This window comes from Talpa occidentalis, unplaced genomic scaffold, assembly GCF_014898055.3.
Source record: "Talpa occidentalis isolate TD23 unplaced genomic scaffold, MPIMG_talOcc4v2.1 talOcc4.3, whole genome shotgun sequence".
NCBI classification, from domain to species: Eukaryota; Metazoa; Chordata; class Mammalia; order Eulipotyphla; family Talpidae; genus Talpa; species Talpa occidentalis.
The window spans coordinates 87,803,214-87,814,600 of NW_023603184.1; positions in this window are offsets into that span (position 1 = coordinate 87,803,214).

The window sequence follows — 11,387 nt, forward strand, 5'->3', positions numbered from 1 at the left end:
ATGTCACTTACATTAATTATGTCACTCTGGTAAATTGCTGATAATTGAAGTAGTCTTAAGGAGCATTCCTGGTGTATTAGGGAGCTAATAGGTGAGCCTAGATCATTTAAACTAACTTCACACCAAAGTGCTGTTATTTCACACATGTTCACATTCAAATAGAATCTTACTATGAACTCTAAATTAGATATTTTCCAAAGTTTAAGTGGTTATTTAATAACTCAAAGGTTGATAACATGTTTATTATTAAATTTTGAGTAGTGATATTAGCAGAATTAATTGATCCTGGAGGCTTAACAATCCCCTTTGAACTGTTTGCTGTTCAGTTTGTTGTTTGTTGTTACAGTTAGGTACTCCATGACATAATGTACCAGGTTAAAAGCATAGGAAAAATTGAAATAGGAAATTAGAGGTAAATAGGCTACTCCAAGTAGTTCTTAAATCTCCAATTGGCTAACAATGATGGATTGCAGCGCCATCTGCTGGCCAGAGGCATTGATTCATTACCTTTTCTTGAGGCTGTTGCCCCCTCCCTGACTTCTGCCTGAATCTTATCTATGCACTTATCTATTGCTTCATATAAAATTTCTTCAGTTGATTGGTAGATCAAGCCATTTTATTGCAGTATATATTTTTGCAAATATACAGCAATGGACTTGATGGGGAACATTCATGTGACAACTATTCTAAAATCTATTTTTTCCTTTATCTTGTATTACAAATAGAATGCCACTATCAGAAGCTAAAGTTATGGCAGTGAGAAAATAGAATGACAAGAAACTGTCAGATCCTATTTGTTTCATTGTGCTGGGTTTGTTTTAGCACGTCAAATGTAGTGTTATTTCTTGGATGAATCTAAGATACCTAGAGTGTTCTGGATCTATCACAAGTGATGGCTAGCACCCCAGCATCAAATAATGTGGCCTGAAGATCTTTGCTTTTCAGAGCATGACTGCCTTTATTGGCTATTAATAACTGCAGATGTGGTCCATCTTTAATCTCACTCCCTGCAGGGCTGGCTACAAAAGCAGCATATGCTAAATTAAACTATTAAATACATGATGGTGTTAATAGGAGCTGGATATCCACCTGTTTTACTAGAAAAACATACTCCCTTTAAAATATACATAACAAAATATTTCAGCTATGATTTAATTTAATTAACTTAATGAGTATAATGACTTTTATTTTAGGCTACGGTAAGGTTCTTAAAAAAATGCATTTTTTCCCCTCCAGAATTCATAAAAATAAGAGACAAGGCACAATTCAGTCTGGTTGAGATGCTGATTTGTGATGATGAGTGGTGAGGTTTATCATTCTCAAAAATTTCCTGGTGACTGAAGAGCAGAGATCTTGTTATAAGTGAAGTTTGGACTTTCTAAACTTTATGGATCATTAACTTCATTGAGAATCTAAGTATCTATCCAAAAATGCAATCTGAAGGAATCTGAACTCAGTCTGTCCTTAGGAATGCTTCATTTCTTTTTTTTCCTCTGGTGAAAAGGGAACTCATTAGTGGTTCCAGGGATGGGTTTCATCTTGATGCTTGAGGTGGGGGATAAAAATAAATGCTACAGGGCTGCCCAGTGGCACCTCCCATTTTTCTAGTGTAGCTTTTTAATTTTCTATTAATTTTTAGAGACCTTTTCTCTTGTGATAATTTCTTTTTTTAAAAAAAGATTTATTAATTTTTGCATACAAGAACTGGGGTACAGGCCAGAGGCGCAGGAGGGGAGAGGCCCACCAGAGACAGAGTGGGGAGCAGAACAGGCACTGAAATACACTGCTGAGGGGAGCAGCAGGCGAGACAGGAGAGGTCTGCTGTGTCATGTGGGTAGCTCCTTGGCAGGCTGGGGATCGAACTCGTGCTGCAGTGGCCAGCAGCAGCCTGACAGATCCTATTCATTTCATTGCGCTGGGTTTGTTTTAGCACCTGCACCACCAGGGAGGCCCTTCTGCTAATTTCTGAAATAGTTTGTAGCCCTTTTAGTGACATGTTATTTTGATGAATATTACTAAGCTATAATCAATAAATTTCAATAATTCCTTGGCTACAGATAAAAATATATAGACAGGAGAAATCACAAGAGATTTTGTAAATAACAAATAGTTTCGTTGGTAAATATAAGTTCACTGGAATAATTGATTAGAAATTGCTTTTAAATTACATACTTTATTAGTAGTTTTCATGACATCCATTATAGTATCAAACATTTCCTTTTTTGTGCACACCAGATTTATTCATAATCCTGCTTTATGCTTTTAAGTGTGACTGTCATTTAAAGGAGCACGACACTGAAGAAATATACCTAGAATCACCATATAAAATCTACTGCCTGTTGCTGTTTCATGTATGTGTCTGTGTTTCTTGTTATGAAGTGCTTTTATGAAGACTTTCAAAACAGTCTAATTTACACAGGAACACTGCTTAGCTGATGATGCATTCTATTAGATTATACCCCCAATGGAAAAGTTAGAGCATTAAAATCTAAGATCCTTGTGATAGTTTTGTATTATTTTTAAACTGAACCAAACAGATATTTGCTTCTAATATTTGTTTTTGACTTTATTATTCCCTCCCAATTTAGTTTGCCATTAATTCATTTATTCAATTAATATACATCGAGCATCTAATAATATAGGAACTCTATCAAGTTAAGTGGTGATTTCTGTTGTTAGGGTACTTACACTTTGGGAAGACACACAGATATGTCAGTCAGGATTTTATAAATAGTATGGTATGAAGTTTTTCAGTCCAAATATGGTATATAATTATAAGATTATAAAAGTAAGACATGATTATAAAAGGACAAAATTAAAAATATTAAAATGTAAAAGATATATGTAGTTAAATAATATATAAGTCAATATATAGTTCTGAAACAGTGTGATTAAGGGTTTAACAACATTTTGCATATAGTATTATGTGCATTTAATTGAAAGCTAGCTGTAGCTGCCTGGGGCATCTCCACACCAATTTTTTTGCAGTGTTTTTGAGAGATAATTGGCATATAACACTGGAGATGAATACTGAGCTGCTTTTTAAAGGATGAGTAGGATTTAATAGGCCAAGCAGGAAAAGGCCAATTCAATAAAAGAATCAGACTGCGCTAGTGCCCAGAGCTGTGTGTTGCCTGCTGAGTTGGAGAAATCACACATGGCTCTCTCTGGTCCCATGAGCGGGAAGCCCAAGACTGCAGGGGTCAACAGGACATGAAGAGGAACACTAAACTTGACCTTGGAAACTTTGTGATGCCACTAAAGATTTTTTAACCATTCACAGTTGGGTTTTCCAAAGAGTACCCTGGCAGAGGTAAACCTGTTAAATATCGTCCTGTTCACCAGACTCAAACACGAACTAAGGTTGTGGCTGTCAGATGGGGGAAAGAGGATGTGTTCATAGGACAAAAGGCCAGAGATGAGTTTGTAGGATACTCTTCAGTACACGGCTGGCTGGTAGATTATATCCTTCATGTCGGGTGCCTGGTGGACACTGGTCCATTTACTAAGTTGGGGAAATCATCAGAAGGAACTGATTGGGTGAGGAAAACTATGACTTGTATCCCATTTCTAAGGGAACAGTCAAGATATTTTTTTTTTATATCTCATCAATGAAAATATCCAATAAAAATTTGAACTTGCAGTCAACTTGATGTATGTTTACAGTGATTTACATATCCACACAATTCTGTGTGTGATGTACCATATAAAAGAAATTGAGATTGAAAACTGTGCAGAGACAGATATTTTGGTATTTTCTTTCCACACTCCATTGATTGCCTTGCCAACTGCCATTTGGAAGCTGCTGCTTTAAAACAAGTCTGTGGATGAGGTCACACAATAGTAATTGTTGAGTGAAAAGACTAGAGGAGAGAAGGTGGATGCTTATCAGTACCCACATTTAGAAATACAGTTAAGAATTGAACAGAAGAAAAGGAAACTACAAAAGAGACTGAGATGGTGTGGCCAGAGAGGTTAAGAACAATCTCACAGAAGCTGAAGCTGAAGGAAAACCGTGATTCTGGTGTTTATTGCACTGACCCATGCTTTATTATCGAGTGTGTGTGCTGTGGCAGACACATTTAGGGCGGAAGATTCTATAAAATAAGACATTGTCCTTGCCTGAGAGGCTAAAAGTAAATCAATGATAACATTATAGGGTGATAAGTGCTTTAATAAAACATGCACGCTTTCTGCATTCTTAATGGAGTGTGTGTTCATGTGTGTTAGGCGTTGGAATTCTTAGTTTCTCAGCAAAGGTAGTGACTGAGCTGAGTGTTTTTGTTAAGCAGGCTGTAGGTAGAGAAAGCTTGAACCCACTGTGACGGTGATGCTGATTCTATAGGAGAACATGATTTTTGATACAATACAAGGGACCATCTTCCTGCTGACTGTCATCAGGAATACATGCGAGTCCTCCCTCATTTATATTCCTGAAAGATATTACATACTTGCAAATTGTTACAGATAACAGTACTCACATTTAAATGAGAACTTTTAAATACCTTTCTCTATTTATAGCAGGAAAGGAAAGAATTTCCTCAGTTCTGCTCCCCGGAGGCGTTCATTAGGGAAGTTTAATGAAGCAGGCAAACAGGTGCTTTTTATGCGCCTTTATAAGGGGTTGCAACAGTGCTCTTCAAATCCCTTCAGCTTCCAACTGGGAGCACACGTCATCCACTGAGCTAATAGCTCACATCAGGGTCTTTTAGTGTGTGCCACATAAATATTCAAGAGTTTTATCTTCAACCTGGTGATCGATCATAAAATCATAAGCACAATAGAGAAAGGTGGAAGAAAAAAAAACAAATGTGTGATTTTTAGGATCATAATTCTAAAGAAATAGTTTTGGTGTAGTAGGATGTAAGAAATATACACGGTAGGGTTGGTGTGGAGTTAATGAAAACTGCTGATAATTACAAAAGATTTCCCTAAGTTCCCAAAAGGCAGTGGAAAATATTCTAGCTAGTACTTGTATTTCTCTTCCATTGCTTTTTGAAATTTCCCCCCACCCCTTGCTAACAATTCATATCCCTGTGGACACATAAAATATTACAATCATTCTTAACAGGCTGATCATAATTTACACATTGCATGGAATTCTCGTTTTCATTTAAGTCAGGAAGTTAATGTTTTTAATCTTTTGGATTCTTGAATATATGTAAACTTGGTGTTATTGTTTCCTTCTGACATTCAGAGTAGAAAATTAATTTGTTTGCTAAAAGCTCATTTTAGAAATAACCCGTATAAGGGGAATTAACAAAAAATTTCAGTATAGGTAGCTACTCATAATTCAGATGAGATTTTGTTGCTGGATTCTAGGTTCTTGAGTACTCTGAAAAATAGCTGTGATGGGACTTTAATCCTAGAGGAAAGGGTTCATTCCAGGTTCTCTGCCCCACCCAAGGGAGAGTGGAGCTGAGCAGGGAGGAGAAGAAGCTGGAGAGGAAAGAAAGAGGAAGGATGGAGCACCAGAAGGAGACCTGCAGGAGGCATGTGGAGCAGAAAGACATGTGAAGAAACTGCACTTGCTTTTTGGTCCTGGAGTTGTTGAAACAACAGTCGTGGGTGAGACAGATGTGAGGAGGTTAACAATGGCAGCTTTTATCTTGATTTTGATTTGGTTTTTTTCTTCCCAGACTTGTCTGGCCATTTCTGACAGTTTTCTATGGGTCCCTGCTGGAAGGTGCTTTAGATTTATGGCAGGCTTTCAGGCCTTGGTCTGGGCCAAACCTGTTTGGCTGAACTTTTATCCATGAGGGGACGGGTAACTTTGGGTGCTTAGATTGGAAACTATATTCTTTGTCTTTTCTGTATTGTATTAAATTTCCTTTCCATTAAAGGTCTTATGTTTTGTCTTAATGCAGTGGATGGCAAGAACCAATTTAGAGCAGTCAGGTTTGGGGGTTCTGGGGTGCACCTCACCTCTCCCTGTCCTGTAACAGAGGTATCAAGTAAAATAATTTATTAAGCTTATGCAATTCATCATGAAGTTGTTGCACAGGGATAGCGTATGGACGCTACTCCTGGAGAAACAGCTGGAGTCTCTACTTACAGTTTTAATCCAGCATAATTGGAGGGCTGGGCTCCTTTCTGTTCTCCTCTTTCCATGTGATCATTCTCTCAAAATGTATGATCTCCTCTTGCCTGTGACCTCTTCATGGTGGATTCCATATCATTTTCCTAGAGAGTTTTAGTGGTAAAAAACTTTATTTTATATAAGGTATGTATTGGGGAACCATTCCTTCTTAAATGTAGGGACTGTCACTATCAGAGGTGGGAGGGTGATATTGCCTCACATCTTCAGTGGAGAAAACATGTCTTCAACTTTATGACTTGGTCAGTCTTAGGCTGAGTTGATATCCAGTATCATGGAGTTTCCTGAGACTCACCAGACACTGTCTCCTACCTAATACAGTTTCTCATTATTTTTTTAGAATTGATTTGGAAACTTTTCCAAAGAGTTTCCATTAGTGTACAAGAATGACATGTTCTGTAGTGAGAATTTAATTGTGTTAGAGTGGTAAAGATTAGATCAGACTGAAGTATGCATGTACTCTTAAATGACCAGAAATTGATAGCTCTTTTCAGGAAAGGAATAGAATCTTAAAATGAGAACAATTGCAATCATTATGAGTTAAATAAGATACAGCTATAGCAAAACGTAAGCTTGAAGGAATAGCCTTCTCTAATAGCCTGAGGGCATGCATTAGTAAGGTGAAGTGAGAAGGGCAGAGGTTGTCTTAGGGTAACTTAGACAAGTTATCCTCCCAGCAAAAGTCAGTGGTGAATACAGTGATGTAAAAATCAGTTTATAATTTTTGAGTTATGCTTAGCATTTTAATGAAATGCTGCATTAAATGCTGTTTTTCTATGAAAAACAGACCCAGAAAGAGACTTAATTGAAGAATGGGAGAATGGATATTGAGGGCAAAGAACAGTCCCTGCCCAGGTTACCTCACACAAATGATGTTAATAAACTGGGCTGTTCATGAGATGCCTGTGGGGCCAGTCAGTGTGGAAGGCCCCCACAGCCACAGGAATGGGTTCTAGGTCACCCACTTCTTTATCTTCTGGATACCTGGGCATCCCCCTCAACACCTTCCCCCAGCTACTGCTGCCACCCAAACCTCAAGAGAGGGTCTGGGTGTGGGTATTGCAAAGGTTGGGGTCATGTCCTCACATCTGGGGAGTGAGACATGGTGGCAATCACTATGGCTTGATGGTGCCACAGCAGTATCCAGTCCACCCTGATCCTGGAGTCAGGTATATAGCACTGAGGTTGCATTCACCTTGGCTATGGCATGTTGAAGTAACAGCCCTTAAGAGTACCTGCCTGGCTCAAGTTCCCTGCCCAGGCCAGGGCAAGACATATCGATCTGGTGGCTGGCAGGAAGCAGAACTGACTGTGGTAGAGTCTCAGCACATGTTAGCTGAGGCCAACCCCCTTGAATATACCAGTTGACCTTGGGGAATACTCGTCTTCCTGAATCTGGCTTGAGTTTCTCTTGTAGTTAGCTTCAGGCTCTCTCAAGGGATAAGCCACAAAATTAATCTTGATTTACATGATTCCTAATGTAAGTTTAATGCTCTGTTAATTGCATTTAAAACTGGCATTTCATCATAAAAAGATGAATCATTAAATTCATGCTAATAATTTAAAATCTTAATATTCTTTACTTAGAATGAAATTAAATAGCAAATATAAAAGTATCATGCAAGTTAGAAGAGACTGCAGAAGAAAGAAAATGCTTTATATTTTCATACCTTGAATGGCATTTCTACCCACCTCCCCCCTTGCTTTTTGAGCAAGAAGCTTCACGTTTTCACTTTGTGCTGGGCCCCGCAAGTCATGTAGCTGGTTCTGTAGGTGAGTGTCCTATTGAAAGCTAAGCATATCTTGATTTTTGTGGTGCTGGAGGCAAATTTGTAAAATTTCATGAAAAGATTAATTAGAACAGCTAGCCTTTGGCTGTGCACGTGTGCCCTTCTTGTCAGGTGTCAAACAATATTATATGCTCACCTTCATCTCATTACCTACTTAGCCATTCACCATCCACGGCCAAATAAGATATTCTTATTAAGGCCAAAAAGACTTGTGCGCAGATTAAACTTGGTATCAGCATTAGAGGCAAAATAGCCTTGTCAATAAATTGCCTCCGTATATTGTCAGTATATTGCCTCAGTAACCACAGTGCAATTTTCAGCATGTCTGATATAGATTTATATGTTTATTATATTCAAGAAATACTGAAGGTCTTCTATGTTTTCTTAAGTATTTTTGAATAATTGTGCCATTTCCTACCCCTTTAATTCTGACGATCTTGTACATATAAATGGACAAGACAATTTCTACTCTAAAAAGATGAGATTATATAAAGGAATTTATCCTCTTGTTTTCCTTTGGCTGTGGCCCACCTACTCAGAGTTCTATTTATAAAGATAGCCTGGCATGTAATTGAGGTGCAAAACAAGTGGTCCCACTGTAAAGTAATCCTGTACAAGATGGATGCAGTGGAAGGTTTGGCGTCAAGGTTTTGCTGCACTATTAATCCCTCGGGTAGTACATCTTAACTTCTCCCAGTGCATATTGTACCATCATCATGCTGTACCTTTTTGGTTCTTACTAAGTGCACCATTGTGCCAGCTAGACTGACATTTTCACACTGATGTTATCTAATAAAACAACAACTGACAAAAGGTATTTTTAGCCACAAATACAACTCCTTCAAGGTTGTACTGTGTCAAAATATTCTGTGATGAAGTGGCATTGTGAGGAGTTACTGTCCACATCTAACACCCAATTCTGTCTTCATTGAAGATAAATGCATCAGTGCTGCAACAAACGAGCCATTAGCATTCATGTTACAGTTTAAATCCAGGGCTGAGAAACTGGGAAATCAGTGAATATGAAATGTCACTCATTTTAATAAGCTGTAGGTAGCATTTGATGGCAGAAAATAATTGTATCATTCAACAAATTTAGGAGCGCTTAATATGTGATAGGCACTATTCTAGGTATTGGAGATACAGCAGGAACAGCAAACTGTTCTCTTGGAGCTTATATTTTCAGGTATGAACACATGTAGCTTGTTAAGGAAGTATAGAAATTATGCAGAATAGATGTTTCCTTGTCTTTTTAAAGTGAATGACTCCTCAGTCTTCATCTTGAAAAATGTGACATAAGAAGTTTGACCGCTCCAAGCCCTTTTGTTTTGAGGGGTTGAAAATTTTGTATGAAGTTACATTGAATTATAGAAATACATGTTAGGTGTATATGATTAAAAATCAATGTGTATATTTCTACATTAAATTCACTAGAAGTCTAATTCTATCCTTTACCATAGATTGACTCCTTTTACCCAATTTATCCACCTCCTCTTTCCCCATTTTTGCTATTCTTCTGGCAAACCACTGATTTGGTTTTGTAGTCTAAAATTTTATTTTTATTCTATTTAGTTCATTTGTTTTTTGTTTTTGAACTGCACATGAGTGAAACCATGTGATGTGTTTCTCCACATAATTTTACTAATTTTACTAAATGGAAGGATTTCTTCTTTTTAAAATAGCTGAATAGTATTCCATTGTATATGTACAACATGTCTTTATCCAATCATCTGTCAATGGATGCTTAGGTTGTTTCCAACTGTTATGAGCCCTGATTTTTATGAACTGGGGAAAACATAGTTGATTGCCATAAGGACAGAATGAGAAAAGGCTTAGAAGGTACTTGATGTAGTGCCTGACACCCAATAATTGTTCACTTTGTTATTGTAATAATGTTTAATGTCTGTATTTTCATGGCAAAACTTTGATTAGAAGGCTGAGCCTCCAGCTTTAAGTTCTAGAGGAGCTTGATGAATTAAGATTACTATATGGCATTGCTGCTCAAACTTTAATGTGCATACAAATCCATGGGGATCTTCTTCAAATGCAGGGTTTTGTTTTAAGTAAATTTGGAGCAGAGACTGACATTCTGCATTTCTAAAGGCTCTCAGGTGATTCCTGTCCTGTAGCTACTATTCTGTGCATTATATTTATGTAGTGACATTATAAAGCACCTAGATTTGACAGTAAGAAATAATAAGACCTAGCACTATAGCTCTATATTAAACAGAGATGTGCCTCCAAACAGTAGGGGATGGTGATGATCTCAACTGATGAAGTACATTAATAACACACAAGTGACAGCGCAGAAAATAGACTTTTTATTGCAAAATGTTCATATGTGAGTAGTGGGGTATGCAGAGGGTTGAGAGTCATGGGAAAAGGGTCACTGTCCTTAGGCAGCTGCATCTGGAGAAATGTCCAGCTACCTTGGGCTACAGTAATGAATTTAAACATGCTTAATCATAAGCTCATGTAATGGAAAAATACCAGGTATGATAGCACAACAAGAGCCTACAATCCTACATCCAGGTGTATATACAAGAGAATTGAAAATACATATTCACACAAACTTGTACACAAATATCCATTATTCATAAGTCCAAAAGTAAAAACAACGGAAATGTCCATTATTTGAATTAACAATGTGGTATATTCATAGAATAGAATATGAGCCATAATCTTCTATATATGGGTGAAATTTTAAAACAATGTGGGAAGCCAGAAACAAAAGGGCACATATTATAAAGTTTAACTTGTATAAAATAGCCATAAAAGGCAAATCCATACAGACTGAAAATAGATTAGCAGTTGCCAGGGGGTAGACACAGGAAGAATGTAGAGTGACTGCTAATGAGTATAGTTTCTTTTGGGGATGATAAAAATGTTCTGAAACTAGGTAGTGGTGAAAGTGTGCAACTCTGTTATTATACCAAAAAAAAAAACAAAACAAAACACTGAATCATACACCTTAAAATGTTGAATTTTATGGTGTGTGAATTTTGTCAACAACATGCAAATAGTAAAAAAAAAAAAAAAAAAAATCAAGTGCCAGATGCCTCAGCCACTGGAAACCTACAAATGAACACTTGAAGACTTCTTTGCTTTAAAGACCCAATTTCATTATATGGGTCAGTGATAAATTAAAACAGATAGAAATTGTTTGTGACTCCTCAGGAGGTGGAGCCTCTTTCCTTACTCCTTGACACAAGGATGTTCTCTTGGCTACATTTGAATGTGACTGAAATGATGTGTTGAGAATTTCAAGCCTAAGTCTCGAGAGTGTGCTTCCACTCACCTTTGCAAAACAACAGTCTCTTGACCAAACATGGGAAAGAGAATCCATGGGGAGAACAGTCTGAGCTGTTTCGGCCATCCCAGCTGTCTCAGCTAGAGGCTCAAATATAAAATGGGCTCAGTAGACAGCTTTCCCATGCCAAATTCTTTCTCAATTGCGTACTTGTGGTTTCTTGAACAGATAAATGATCATTGTTTAAAAT